This window comes from Symphalangus syndactylus, chromosome 14 (assembly GCF_028878055.3).
Source record: "Symphalangus syndactylus isolate Jambi chromosome 14, NHGRI_mSymSyn1-v2.1_pri, whole genome shotgun sequence".
Lineage (NCBI taxonomy): Eukaryota > Metazoa > Chordata > Mammalia > Primates > Hylobatidae > Symphalangus > Symphalangus syndactylus.
Window position 1 is genome coordinate 58,060,599 of NC_072436.2, and position 14,590 is coordinate 58,075,188.

Sequence of the window (14,590 nt, forward strand, 5' to 3'; positions counted from 1 at the left end):
AGAATTGTTCTCTGTGGTTTCTAATTGAAGATATTCCTTTTTCCCCTAGAGGCCCCTTTGCACTCGGAATGTCCACTTGCAGTTTCTTCAGAAAGAGTGCTTCAAAACTGCTGAATCAAAATTAAGGTTCAACTCTGTTAGTTGAATGCACAGAACAGTAAGAAGTTTCACGGAATCCGTCTGTGTAGTATTTATTGGAAAATATTCGTTTTTCCACCATAGGCCCCACTGGGCTCCGAATGTCCACTTGCAGTTTCTACAGAAATAGTGTTTCAGAACTGCTGAATCAAAAGTAATGTTCACTTCTCTTGGTTGAATGCGCCTAAGAGATAGAAGTTTCACAGAATATTTCCGTGCAGTTTTTATTTGAGATAGTCCTTTTTCCACAATAGGTCCCTTATCGCTCCGAATGTCCACTTGCAGTTTCTACTGAAAGAGTGTTTCAGAACTGTTCAATCAAAAGTAAGTTTGAACTCTGTCAATTGAATGCACGGAACAGAAAGAAGTTTCGCAGAATGCTTCTGTGTAGTTTGTATTTGAAGATATTCTTTTTGCCACTAAAGGCCCCTAAACGCTCAGAATGTCCACCTGCAGTTTCTACAGAAAGAGTGTTTCAGAAATGCTCTATCAAAGGAAGGTTCAACTCTGTTAGTTGAATGCGCAGAACAGAAAGAATCCTCACAGAATGCTTCTGTGTAGTTTTTATTTGAAGATATTTCTTTTTCCACTCTAGGCCCCTTAGTGCTCTCAATGTCCACTTGCAGTTTCTACAGAAAGAGTGTTTCAGAACTGCTGAATCAAAAGTATGTTTCAACTCTGTTAGTTGAATGCACAGAACAGAAAGAAGTTTCACAGAATGTTTCTGTGCAGTTTTTATTTGAAGATACTCTTTTTTCCACTATACGCCCCTTTGTGCTCCGATTGTCCACTTGCAGTTTCTACAGAAAGGGTGTTTCCGACCTGCTCAATAAAAAGTAAGTTTCAACTCTGTTAGTTGAATGCACAGAACAGAAACAAGTGTAGCAGAATGGTTCTCTGTAGTTTTTAATTGAAGGTATTCCTTTTTCCCCTAGAGGCCCCTTTGCACTCGGAACGTCCACTTGCAGTTTCTGCAGAAAGAGTGCTTCAAAACTGCTGAATCAAAATTAAGGTTCAAATCTGTTAGTTGAATGCACAGAACAGAAAGAAGTTTCACAGAATCCGTCTGTGTAGTTTTTATTAGAAGATATACGTTTTTCCACTATAGGCCCCTCTGGGCCCCGAATGTCCACTTGCAGTTTCTACAGAAAGAGTGTTTAAGAACTGCTCAATCGAAGGTAAGTTTCCACTCTGTTAGTTGAATCCATTGAACAGAAGGAAGTCTCGCAGAATGCTTCTGTGTAGTTTTTAATGGAAGATACTCCTTTTTCCAAGGTAGGCCCCTTAGCGATCGGAATATCCACTTGCAGTTTCCGCAGAAAGAGTGTTTCAGAACTTGTCAATCAAAAGTAATGTTAAATTCTGTTAGTTGAATACACAGAAGAGAAAGAAGTTTCGCAGAATGCTTCTGTGTAGTTTTTATTTGAAGATATTCCTATTTCCACATTAGGTCCCTCACCGCTTTGAATTTCCGCTTTCAATTTGTACAGAAATAGTTTTGCAGATCTGCTGAATCAAAAGTAATGTTCATTTCTGTTGGATGAATGCGCCTAAGAGAAAGAAGTTTCACAGAATATTTCCGTGTAGTTTTCATTTGAAGACAGTCCTTTTTCCACAATAGGCCTCTTATCGCTCCGAATGTCCACTTGCAGTTTCTACTGAGTGTTTCAGAACTGTTCAATCAAAAGTAAGGTTGAACTCTGTCAATTGAATGCACGGAACAGAAAGAAGTTTCGCAGAATGCTTCTGTGTAGTTTGTATTTGAAGATATACTTTTTGCCACTAAAGGCCCCTAAGCGCTCAGAATGTCCACTTGCAGCTACTGCAGAGAGAGTGTTTCAGAACTGCTCAATTAAAAGTAAGCTTCAACTCTGTTAACCGAATGTACAGAGCACAAAGAAATTTCACAGAATGCTTCTGTGTAGTTTTTATTTGAAGATATTTCTTCTTCCACTATAGGCCCCTTAGTGCTCCGAATATCCACTTCCAGTTTCTACAGAGAGAGTGTTTCAGAACTGCTGAATCAAAAGTAAGGTTCAACTCTGTTAGTTGAATGCACAGAACAGAAAGAAGTCTCACAGAATGCTTCTGTGTAGTTTTTATTTGAAGTTATTCCTTTTTCCACTATAGGCCCCTTAGCGCTCCGGATATCCCACTTGCAATTTCTACAGAAAGAGTGTTTCAGAAGTGTTCAATCAAAAGTAAGGTTGAACTCTGTGAGGTCAATGCACAGAACAGAAAGAAGTTTCGCAGAATGCTTCTGTGTAGTTCTTATTTGATGATATTCCTTTTTCCACTAAAGGCCCCTTAGCGCTCAGAATGTCCACTTGCAGCTACTGCAGAGAGAGTGTTTCAGAACTGCTCAATTAAAAGTAAGCTTCAACACTGTTAACCGAATGTACAGAGCACAAAGAAGTTTCACAGAATGCTTCTGTGTAGTTTTTATTTGAAGATATTTCTTCTTCCACTGTAGGCCCCTTAGTGCTCCGAATATCCACTTCCAGTTTCTACAGAGAGAGTGTTTCAGAACTGCTGAATCAAAAGAAAGGTTCAACTCTGTTAGTTGAATGCACAGAACAGAAAGAAATTTCACAGAATGCTTCTGTGTAGTTTTTATTTGAAGTTATTCCTTTTTCCACTATAGGCCCCTTAGCGCTCCGAATGTCCACTTGCACTTTCTGCAGAAAGAGTGTTTCAGATGTGCACAATCCAAAGTAAGGTTCAACTCTGTTAGTTGAATGCAAAGAAGAGAAAGAAGTTTCACAGAATGCTTCTGTGTTGTTTTTATTTGAAGATATTCCTTTTTCCACTTAAGGATCCTAAGCCCTCCAAATGTCCACTTGCAGTTTCTACAGAAAGAGTGTTTCAGAACTGCTCAATGCAAAGTAAAGTTCAACTCTTTTAGATGAATGCACAGAAAAGAAAGAAGTTTCACAGGATGTTTCTGTGTAGCTTTTATTTGAAGATAGTCCTCTTTCCACTATAGGCCCTTTATCGCTCCGATTGTCCACTTGCAATTTCTACAGAAAGTGTGCTTCAGAACTGCTCATTAAAAAGTAAGGTTCAACTCTGTTAGTTGAATGCACAGAACAGAAAGAAGTTTCGCAGAATGCTTCTCTGTAGTTTTTATTTGAAGATATTCCTTTTTCCACATTAGGTCCCTCAGCGCTTCGAACTTCCGCTTTCAATTTGTACAGAAATAGTTTTGCAGATCTGCTGAACCAAAAGGAAGGTTCACTTCTGTTGGTTGAATGCGCCTAAGAGAAAGAAGTTTCACAGAATATTTCCGTGTAGTTTTTAGTTGAAGATAGTCCTTTTTCCACAATAGACCCCTTATCGCTCTGAATGTCCACTTGCAGTTTCTACTGAAAGAGTGTTTCAGAACTGTTCAATCAAAAGTAAGGTTGAACTCTGTCAATTGAATGCACGGAACAGAAAGAAGTTTCGCAGAATGCTTCTGTGTAGTTTCTATTTGAAGATATTCTTTTTGCCACTAAAGGCCCCTAAGCGCTCAGAATGTCCACCTGCAGTTTCTACAGAAAGAGTGTTTCAGAAATGCTCAAAGGAAGGTTCCACTCTGTTAATTGAATGCGCAGAACAGAAAGAATCCTCACAGAATGCTTCTGTGTAGTTTTTATTTGAAGATATTTCATTTTCCACTATACGCCCCTTAATGCTCTGAATGCCCACTTGCAGTTTCTACAGAAAGAGTGTTTCAGAACTGCTGAATCAAAAGTAAGTTTCAACTCTGTTAGTAGAATGCACAGAACAGAAAGGAGTTTCAGAGAATGCTTCTGTGTAGTTTTTATTTGAAGTTATTCCTTTTTCCACTATAGGCCCCTTAGCGCTCCGAATGTCCACTTGCAGTTTCTACAGAAAGAGTGTTTCAGAAGTGTTCAATCAAAAGTAATGTTGAACTCTGTGAGGTCAATGCACAGAACAGAAAGAAGTTTCGCAGAATGCTTCTGTGTAGTTCTTACTTGAAGATATTCCTTTTTCCACTAAAGGCCCCTTAGCGCTCAGAATGTCCACTTGCAGCTACTGCAGAGAGAGTGTTTCAGAGCTGCTCAATTACAAGTAAGCTTCAACTCTGTTAACCGAATGTTCAGAGCCCAAAGAAGTTTCACACAATGCTTCTGTGTAGTTTTTATTTGAAGATATTTCTTCTTCCACTATAGGCCCCTTAGTGCTCTGAATATCCACTTCCAGTTTCTACAGAGAGAGTGTTTCAGAACTGCTGAATCAAAAGTAAGCTTCAACTGTGTTAGTTGAATGCACAGAACAGAAAGAAATTTCACAGAATGCTTCTGTGTAGTTTTTATTTGAAGTTATTCCTTTTTCCACTATAGGCCCCTTAGCGCTCCGAATGTCCACTTGCACTTTCTACAGAAAGAGTGTTTCAGATGTGCACAATCCAAAGTAAGCTTCAAGTCTGCTAGTTGAAAGCGCAGAACAGAGAGAAGTTTCACAGAATACTTCTGTGTAGTTTTTATTGGAAGATATTCCTTTTTCCAATGTAGGCCCCTTAGCGATCGGAATGTCCACTTGCAGTTTCCGCAGAAGCAGTGTTTTAGAACTGCTGAATCAAAAGTAAGGCTCAACTCTGTTAGTTGAATGCAAAGAAGAGAAAGAAGTTTCACTGAATGCTTCTGTGTTGTTTTTATTTGAAGATATTCCTTTTTCAACTAAAGGATCCTAAGCCCTCCAAATGTCCACTTGCAGTTTCTACAGAAAGAGTGTTTCAGAACTGCTCAATGCAAAGTACAGTTCAACTCTTTTAGTTGAATGCACAGAACAGAAAGAAGTTTCACAGAATGCTTCTGTGTAGCTTTTATTTGAAGATACTCCTCTTTCCACTATAGGCCCTTTAGCGCTCCGATTGTCCACATGTAATTTCTACAGAAAGTTTGCTTCAGAACTGCTCACTAAAAAGTAAGGTTCAACTCTGTTAGTTGAATGCACAGAACAGAAAGAAGTTTCGCAGAATGCTTCTCTGTAGTTTTTATTTGAAGATATTCCTTTTTCCAATAGAGGACCCTTGGCGCTCCAATTGTTCTCTTGCAGTTTCCCCAGAAGGAGTATTTCAGAACTTCTCAATCAAAAGTAATGTTAAATTCTGTTAGTTGAATGCACAGAACAGGAAGAAGTTTCGCAGAATGCTTCTGTGTAGTTTTTATTTGAAGATATTCCCTTTTCCACATTAGGTCCCTGAGCGCTCCGAATTTCCGCTTTCAATTTGTACAGAAATAGTGTTTCAGAAAGTTGAACTCTGTCAATTGAATGCACGGAACAGAAAGAAGTTTCGAAGAATGCTTCTATGTAGTTTGTATTTGAAGATATTCTTTTTGCCACTAAAGGCCCCTAAGCGCTCAGAATGTCCACCGGCAGTTTCTACAGAAAGAGTGTTTCTGAAATGCTCAATCAAAGGAAGGTTCAACTCTGTTAGTTGAATGCGCAGAACAGAAAGAATCCTCACAGAAGGTTCTGTGTAGTTTTTATTTGAAGATATTTCTTTTTCCACTATAGGCCCCTTAGTGCTCTAAATGTCCACTTGCAGTTTCTACAGAAAGAGTGTTTCAGAACTGCTGAATCAAAAGTAAGGTTCAACCCTGTTAGTTGAATGCACAGAACAGAAACAAGTTTTGCAGAATTGTTCTCTGTGGTTTCTAATTGAAGATATTCCTTTTTCCCCTAGAGGCCCCTTTGCACTCGGAATGTCCACTTGCAGTTTCTTCAGAAAGAGTGCTTCAAAACTGCTGAATCAAAATTAAGGTTCAACTCTGTTAGTTGAATGCACAGAACAGTAAGAAGTTTCACGGAATCCGTCTGTGTAGTATTTATTGGAAAATATTCGTTTTTCCACCATAGGCCCCACTGGGCTCCGAATGTCCACTTGCAGTTTCTACAGAAATAGTGTTTCAGAACTGCTGAATCAAAAGTAATGTTCACTTCTCTTGGTTGAATGCGCCTAAGAGATAGAAGTTTCACAGAATATTTCCGTGCAGTTTTTATTTGAGATAGTCCTTTTTCCACAATAGGTCCCTTATCGCTCCGAATGTCCACTTGCAGTTTCTACTGAAAGAGTGTTTCAGAACTGTTCAATCAAAAGTAAGTTTGAACTCTGTCAATTGAATGCACGGAACAGAAAGAAGTTTCGCAGAATGCTTCTGTGTAGTTTGTATTTGAAGATATTCTTTTTGCCACTAAAGGCCCCTAAACGCTCAGAATGTCCACCTGCAGTTTCTACAGAAAGAGTGTTTCAGAAATGCTCTATCAAAGGAAGGTTCAACTCTGTTAGTTGAATGCGCAGAACAGAAAGAATCCTCACAGAATGCTTCTGTGTAGTTTTTATTTGAAGATATTTCTTTTTCCACTCTAGGCCCCTTAGTGCTCTCAATGTCCACTTGCAGTTTCTACAGAAAGAGTGTTTCAGAACTGCTGAATCAAAAGTATGTTTCAACTCTGTTAGTTGAATGCACAGAACAGAAAGAAGTTTCACAGAATGTTTCTGTGCAGTTTTTATTTGAAGATACTCTTTTTTCCACTATACGCCCCTTTGTGCTCCGATTGTCCACTTGCAGTTTCTACAGAAAGGGTGTTTCCGACCTGCTCAATAAAAAGTAAGTTTCAACTCTGTTAGTTGAATGCACAGAACAGAAACAAGTGTAGCAGAATGGTTCTCTGTAGTTTTTAATTGAAGGTATTCCTTTTTCCCCTAGAGGCCCCTTTGCACTCGGAACGTCCACTTGCAGTTTCTGCAGAAAGAGTGCTTCAAAACTGCTGAATCAAAATTAAGGTTCAAATCTGTTAGTTGAATGCACAGAACAGAAAGAAGTTTCACAGAATCCGTCTGTGTAGTTTTTATTAGAAGATATACGTTTTTCCACTATAGGCCCCTCTGGGCCCCGAATGTCCACTTGCAGTTTCTACAGAAAGAGTGTTTAAGAACTGCTCAATCGAAGGTAAGTTTCCACTCTGTTAGTTGAATCCATTGAACAGAAGGAAGTCTCGCAGAATGCTTCTGTGTAGTTTTTAATGGAAGATACTCCTTTTTCCAAGGTAGGCCCCTTAGCGATCGGAATATCCACTTGCAGTTTCCGCAGAAAGAGTGTTTCAGAACTTGTCAATCAAAAGTAATGTTAAATTCTGTTAGTTGAATACACAGAAGAGAAAGAAGTTTCGCAGAATGCTTCTGTGTAGTTTTTATTTGAAGATATTCCTATTTCCACATTAGGTCCCTCACCGCTTTGAATTTCCGCTTTCAATTTGTACAGAAATAGTTTTGCAGATCTGCTGAATCAAAAGTAAGGTTCATTTCTGTTGGATGAATGCGCCTAAGAGAAAGAAGTTTCACAGAATATTTCCGTGTAGTTTTCATTTGAAGACAGTCCTTTTTCCACAATAGGCCTCTTATCGCTCCGAATGTCCACTTGCAGTTTCTACTGAGTGTTTCAGAACTGTTCAATCAAAAGTAAGGTTGAACTCTGTCAATTGAATGCACGGAACAGAAAGAAGTTTCGCAGAATGCTTCTGTGTAGTTTGTATTTGAAGATATACTTTTTGCCACTAAAGGCCCCTAAGCGCTCAGAATGTCCACTTGCAGCTACTGCAGAGAGAGTGTTTCAGAACTGCTCAATTAAAAGTAAGCTTCAACTCTGTTAACCGAATGTACAGAGCACAAAGAAATTTCACAGAATGCTTCTGTGTAGTTTTTATTTGAAGATATTTCTTCTTCCACTATAGGCCCCTTAGTGCTCCGAATATCCACTTCCAGTTTCTACAGAGAGAGTGTTTCAGAACTGCTGAATCAAAAGTAAGGTTCAACTCTGTTAGTTGAATGCACAGAACAGAAAGAAGTCTCACAGAATGCTTCTGTGTAGTTTTTATTTGAAGTTATTCCTTTTTCCACTATAGGCCCCTTAGCGCTCCGGATATCCCACTTGCAATTTCTACAGAAAGAGTGTTTCAGAAGTGTTCAATCAAAAGTAAGGTTGAACTCTGTGAGGTCAATGCACAGAACAGAAAGAAGTTTCGCAGAATGCTTCTGTGTAGTTCTTATTTGATGATATTCCTTTTTCCACTAAAGGCCCCTTAGCGCTCAGAATGTCCACTTGCAGCTACTGCAGAGAGAGTGTTTCAGAACTGCTCAATTAAAAGTAAGCTTCAACACTGTTAACCGAATGTACAGAGCACAAAGAAGTTTCACAGAATGCTTCTGTGTAGTTTTTATTTGAAGATATTTCTTCTTCCACTGTAGGCCCCTTAGTGCTCCGAATATCCACTTCCAGTTTCTACAGAGAGAGTGTTTCAGAACTGCTGAATCAAAAGAAAGGTTCAACTCTGTTAGTTGAATGCACAGAACAGAAAGAAATTTCACAGAATGCTTCTGTGTAGTTTTTATTTGAAGTTATTCCTTTTTCCACTATAGGCCCCTTAGCGCTCCGAATGTCCACTTGCACTTTCTGCAGAAAGAGTGTTTCAGATGTGCACAATCCAAAGTAAGGTTCAACTCTGTTAGTTGAATGCAAAGAAGAGAAAGAAGTTTCACAGAATGCTTCTGTGTTGTTTTTATTTGAAGATATTCCTTTTTCCACTTAAGGATCCTAAGCCCTCCAAATGTCCACTTGCAGTTTCTACAGAAAGAGTGTTTCAGAACTGCTCAATGCAAAGTAAAGTTCAACTCTTTTAGCTGAATGCACAGAAAAGAAAGAAGTTTCACAGGATGTTTCTGTGTAGCTTTTATTTGAAGATAGTCCTGTTTCCACTATAGGCCCTTTATCGCTCCGATTGTCCACTTGCAATTTCTACAGAAAGTGTGCTTCAGAACTGCTCATTAAAAAGTAAGGTTCAACTCTGTTAGTTGAATGCACAGAACAGAAAGAAGTTTCGCAGAATGCTTCTCTGTAGTTTTTATTTGAAGATATTCCTTTTTCCACATTAGGTCCCTCAGCGCTTCGAACTTCCGCTTTCAATTTGTACAGAAATAGTTTTGCAGATCTGCTGAACCAAAAGGAAGGTTCACTTCTGTTGGTTGAATGCGCCTAAGAGAAAGAAGTTTCACAGAATGTTTCCGTGTAGTTTTTAGTTGAAGATAGTCCTTTTTCCACAATAGACCCCTTATCGCTCTGAATGTCCACTTGCAGTTTCTACTGAAAGAGTGTTTCAGAACTGTTCAATCAAAAGTAAGGTTGAACTCTGTCAATTGAATGCACGGAACAGAAAGAAGTTTCGCAGAATGCTTCTGTGTAGTTTCTATTTGAAGATATTCTTTTTGCCACTAAAGGCCCCTAAGCGCTCAGAATGTCCACCTGCAGTTTCTACAGAAAGAGTGTTTCAGAAATGCTCAAAGGAAGGTTCCACTCTGTTAATTGAATGCGCAGAACAGAAAGAATCCTCACAGAATGCTTCTGTGTAGTTTTTATTTGAAGATATTTCATTTTCCACTATACGCCCCTTAATGCTCTGAATGCCCACTTGCAGTTTCTACAGAAAGAGTGTTTCAGAACTGCTGAATCAAAAGTAAGTTTCAACTCTGTTAGTAGAATGCACAGAACAGAAAGGAGTTTCAGAGAATGCTTCTGTGTAGTTTTTATTTGAAGTTATTCCTTTTTCCACTATAGGCCCCTTAGCGCTCCGAATGTCCACTTGCAGTTTCTACAGAAAGAGTGTTTCAGAAGTGTTCAATCAAAAGTAATGTTGAACTCTGTGAGGTCAATGCACAGAACAGAAAGAAGTTTCGCAGAATGCTTCTGTGTAGTTCTTACTTGAAGATATTCCTTTTTCCACTAAAGGCCCCTTAGCGCTCAGAATGTCCACTTGCAGCTACTGCAGAGAGAGTGTTTCAGAGCTGCTCAATTACAAGTAAGCTTCAACTCTGTTAACCGAATGTTCAGAGCCCAAAGAAGTTTCACACAATGCTTCTGTGTAGTTTTTATTTGAAGATATTTCTTCTTCCACTATAGGCCCCTTAGTGCTCTGAATATCCACTTCCAGTTTCTACAGAGAGAGTGTTTCAGAACTGCTGAATCAAAAGTAAGCTTCAACTGTGTTAGTTGAATGCACAGAACAGAAAGAAATTTCACAGAATGCTTCTGTGTAGTTTTTATTTGAAGTTATTCCTTTTTCCACTATAGGCCCCTTAGCGCTCCGAATGTCCACTTGCACTTTCTACAGAAAGAGTGTTTCAGATGTGCACAATCCAAAGTAAGCTTCAAGTCTGCTAGTTGAAAGCGCAGAACAGAGAGAAGTTTCACAGAATACTTCTGTGTAGTTTTTATTGGAAGATATTCCTTTTTCCAATGTAGGCCCCTTAGCGATCGGAATGTCCACTTGCAGTTTCCGCAGAAGCAGTGTTTTAGAACTGCTGAATCAAAAGTAAGGCTCAACTCTGTTAGTTGAATGCAAAGAAGAGAAAGAAGTTTCACTGAATGCTTCTGTGTTGTTTTTATTTGAAGATATTCCTTTTTCAACTAAAGGATCCTAAGCCCTCCAAATGTCCACTTGCAGTTTCTACAGAAAGAGTGTTTCAGAACTGCTCAATGCAAAGTACAGTTCAACTCTTTTAGTTGAATGCACAGAACAGAAAGAAGTTTCACAGAATGCTTCTGTGTAGCTTTTATTTGAAGATACTCCTCTTTCCACTATAGGCCCTTTAGCGCTCCGATTGTCCACATGTAATTTCTACAGAAAGTTTGCTTCAGAACTGCTCACTAAAAAGTAAGGTTCAACTCTGTTAGTTGAATGCACAGAACAGAAAGAAGTTTCGCAGAATGCTTCTCTGTAGTTTTTATTTGAAGATATTCCTTTTTCCAATAGAGGACCCTTGGCGCTCCAATTGTTCTCTTGCAGTTTCCCCAGAAGGAGTATTTCAGAACTTCTCAATCAAAAGTAATGTTAAATTCTGTTAGTTGAATGCACAGAACAGGAAGAAGTTTCGCAGAATGCTTCTGTGTAGTTTTTATTTGAAGATATTCCCTTTTCCACATTAGGTCCCTGAGCGCTCCGAATTTCCGCTTTCAATTTGTACAGAAATAGTGTTTCAGAAAGTTGAACTCTGTCAATTGAATGCACGGAACAGAAAGAAGTTTCGAAGAATGCTTCTATGTAGTTTGTATTTGAAGATATTCTTTTTGCCACTAAAGGCCCCTAAGCGCTCAGAATGTCCACCGGCAGTTTCTACAGAAAGAGTGTTTCTGAAATGCTCAATCAAAGGAAGGTTCAACTCTGTTAGTTGAATGCGCAGAACAGAAAGAATCCTCACAGAAGGTTCTGTGTAGTTTTTATTTGAAGATATTTCTTTTTCCACTATAGGCCCCTTAGTGCTCTAAATGTCCACTTGCAGTTTCTACAGAAAGAGTGTTTCAGAACTGCTGAATCAAAAGTAAGGTTCAACCCTGTTAGTTGAATGCACAGAACAGAAACAAGTTTTGCAGAATTGTTCTCTGTGGTTTCTAATTGAAGATATTCCTTTTTCCCCTAGAGGCCCCTTTGCACTCGGAATGTCCACTTGCAGTTTCTTCAGAAAGAGTGCTTCAAAACTGCTGAATCAAAATTAAGGTTCAACTCTGTTAGTTGAATGCACAGAACAGTAAGAAGTTTCACGGAATCCGTCTGTGTAGTATTTATTGGAAAATATTCGTTTTTCCACCATAGGCCCCACTGGGCTCCTAATGTCCACTTGCAGTTTCTACAGAAATAGTGTTTCAGAACTGCTGAATCAAAAGTAATGTTCACTTCTCTTGGTTGAATGCGCCTAAGAGATAGAAGTTTCACAGAATATTTCCGTGCAGTTTTTATTTGAGATAGTCCTTTTTCCACAATAGGTCCCTTATCGCTCCGAATGTCCACTTGCAGTTTCTACTGAAAGAGTGTTTCAGAACTGTTCAATCAAAAGTAAGTTTGAACTCTGTCAATTGAATGCACGGAACAGAAAGAAGTTTCGCAGAATGCTTCTGTGTAGTTTGTATTTGAAGATATTCTTTTTGCCACTAAAGGCCCCTAAACGCTCAGAATGTCCACCTGCAGTTTCTACAGAAAGAGTGTTTCAGAAATGCTCTATCAAAGGAAGGTTCAACTCTGTTAGTTGAATGCGCAGAACAGAAAGAATCCTCACAGAATGCTTCTGTGTAGTTTTTATTTGAAGATATTTCTTTTTCCACTCTAGGCCCCTTAGTGCTCTCAATGTCCACTTGCAGTTTCTACAGAAAGAGTGTTTCAGAACTGCTGAATCAAAAGTATGTTTCAACTCTGTTAGTTGAATGCACAGAACAGAAAGAAGTTTCACAGAATGTTTCTGTGCAGTTTTTATTTGAAGATACTCTTTTTTCCACTATACGCCCCTTTGTGCTCCGATTGTCCACTTGCAGTTTCTACAGAAAGGGTGTTTCCGACCTGCTCAATAAAAAGTAAGTTTCAACTCTGTTAGTTGAATGCACAGAACAGAAACAAGTGTAGCAGAATGGTTCTCTGTAGTTTTTAATTGAAGGTATTCCTTTTTCCCCTAGAGGCCCCTTTGCACTCGGAACGTCCACTTGCAGTTTCTGCAGAAAGAGTGCTTCAAAACTGCTGAATCAAAATTAAGGTTCAAATCTGTTAGTTGAATGCACAGAACAGAAAGAAGTTTCACAGAATCCGTCTGTGTAGTTTTTATTAGAAGATATACGTTTTTCCACTATAGGCCCCTCTGGGCCCCGAATGTCCACTTGCAGTTTCTACAGAAAGAGTGTTTAAGAACTGCTCAATCGAAGGTAAGTTTCCACTCTGTTAGTTGAATCCATTGAACAGAAGGAAGTCTCGCAGAATGCTTCTGTGTAGTTTTTAATGGAAGATACTCCTTTTTCCAAGGTAGGCCCCTTAGCGATCGGAATATCCACTTGCAGTTTCCGCAGAAAGAGTGTTTCAGAACTTGTCAATCAAAAGTAATGTTAAATTCTGTTAGTTGAATACACAGAAGAGAAAGAAGTTTCGCAGAATGCTTCTGTGTAGTTTTTATTTGAAGATATTCCTATTTCCACATTAGGTCCCTCACCGCTTTGAATTTCCGCTTTCAATTTGTACAGAAATAGTTTTGCAGATCTGCTGAATCAAAAGTAAGGTTCATTTCTGTTGGATGAATGCGCCTAAGAGAAAGAAGTTTCACAGAATATTTCCGTGTAGTTTTCATTTGAAGACAGTCCTTTTTCCACAATAGGCCTCTTATCGCTCCGAATGTCCACTTGCAGTTTCTACTGAGTGTTTCAGAACTGTTCAATCAAAAGTAAGGTTGAACTCTGTCAATTGAATGCACGGAACAGAAAGAAGTTTCGCAGAATGCTTCTGTGTAGTTTGTATTTGAAGATATACTTTTTGCCACTAAAGGCCCCTAAGCGCTCAGAATGTCCACTTGCAGCTACTGCAGAGAGAGTGTTTCAGAACTGCTCAATTAAAAGTAAGCTTCAACTCTGTTAACCGAATGTACAGAGCACAAAGAAATTTCACAGAATGCTTCTGTGTAGTTTTTATTTGAAGATATTTCTTCTTCCACTATAGGCCCCTTAGTGCTCCGAATATCCACTTCCAGTTTCTACAGAGAGAGTGTTTCAGAACTGCTGAATCAAAAGTAAGGTTCAACTCTGTTAGTTGAATGCACAGAACAGAAAGAAGTCTCACAGAATGCTTCTGTGTAGTTTTTATTTGAAGTTATTCCTTTTTCCACTATAGGCCCCTTAGCGCTCCGGATATCCCACTTGCAATTTCTACAGAAAGAGTGTTTCAGAAGTGTTCAATCAAAAGTAAGGTTGAACTCTGTGAGGTCAATGCACAGAACAGAAAGAAGTTTCGCAGAATGCTTCTGTGTAGTTCTTATTTGATGATATTCCTTTTTCCACTAAAGGCCCCTTAGCGCTCAGAATGTCCACTTGCAGCTACTGCAGAGAGAGTGTTTCAGAACTGCTCAATTAAAAGTAAGCTTCAACACTGTTAACCGAATGTACAGAGCACAAAGAAGTTTCACAGAATGCTTCTGTGTAGTTTTTATTTGAAGATATTTCTTCTTCCACTGTAGGCCCCTTAGTGCTCCGAATATCCACTTCCAGTTTCTACAGAGAGAGTGTTTCAGAACTGCTGAATCAAAAGAAAGGTTCAACTCTGTTAGTTGAATGCACAGAACAGAAAGAAATTTCACAGAATGCTTCTGTGTAGTTTTTATTTGAAGTTATTCCTTTTTCCACTATAGGCCCCTTAGCGCTCCGAATGTCCACTTGCACTTTCTGCAGAAAGAGTGTTTCAGATGTGCACAATCCAAAGTAAGGTTCAACTCTGTTAGTTGAATGCAAAGAAGAGAAAGAAGTTTCACAGAATGCTTCTGTGTTGTTTTTATTTGAAGATATTCCTTTTTCCACTTAAGGATCCTAAGCCCTCCAAATGTCCACTTGCAGTTTCTACAGAAAGAGTGTTTCAGAACTGCTCAATGCAA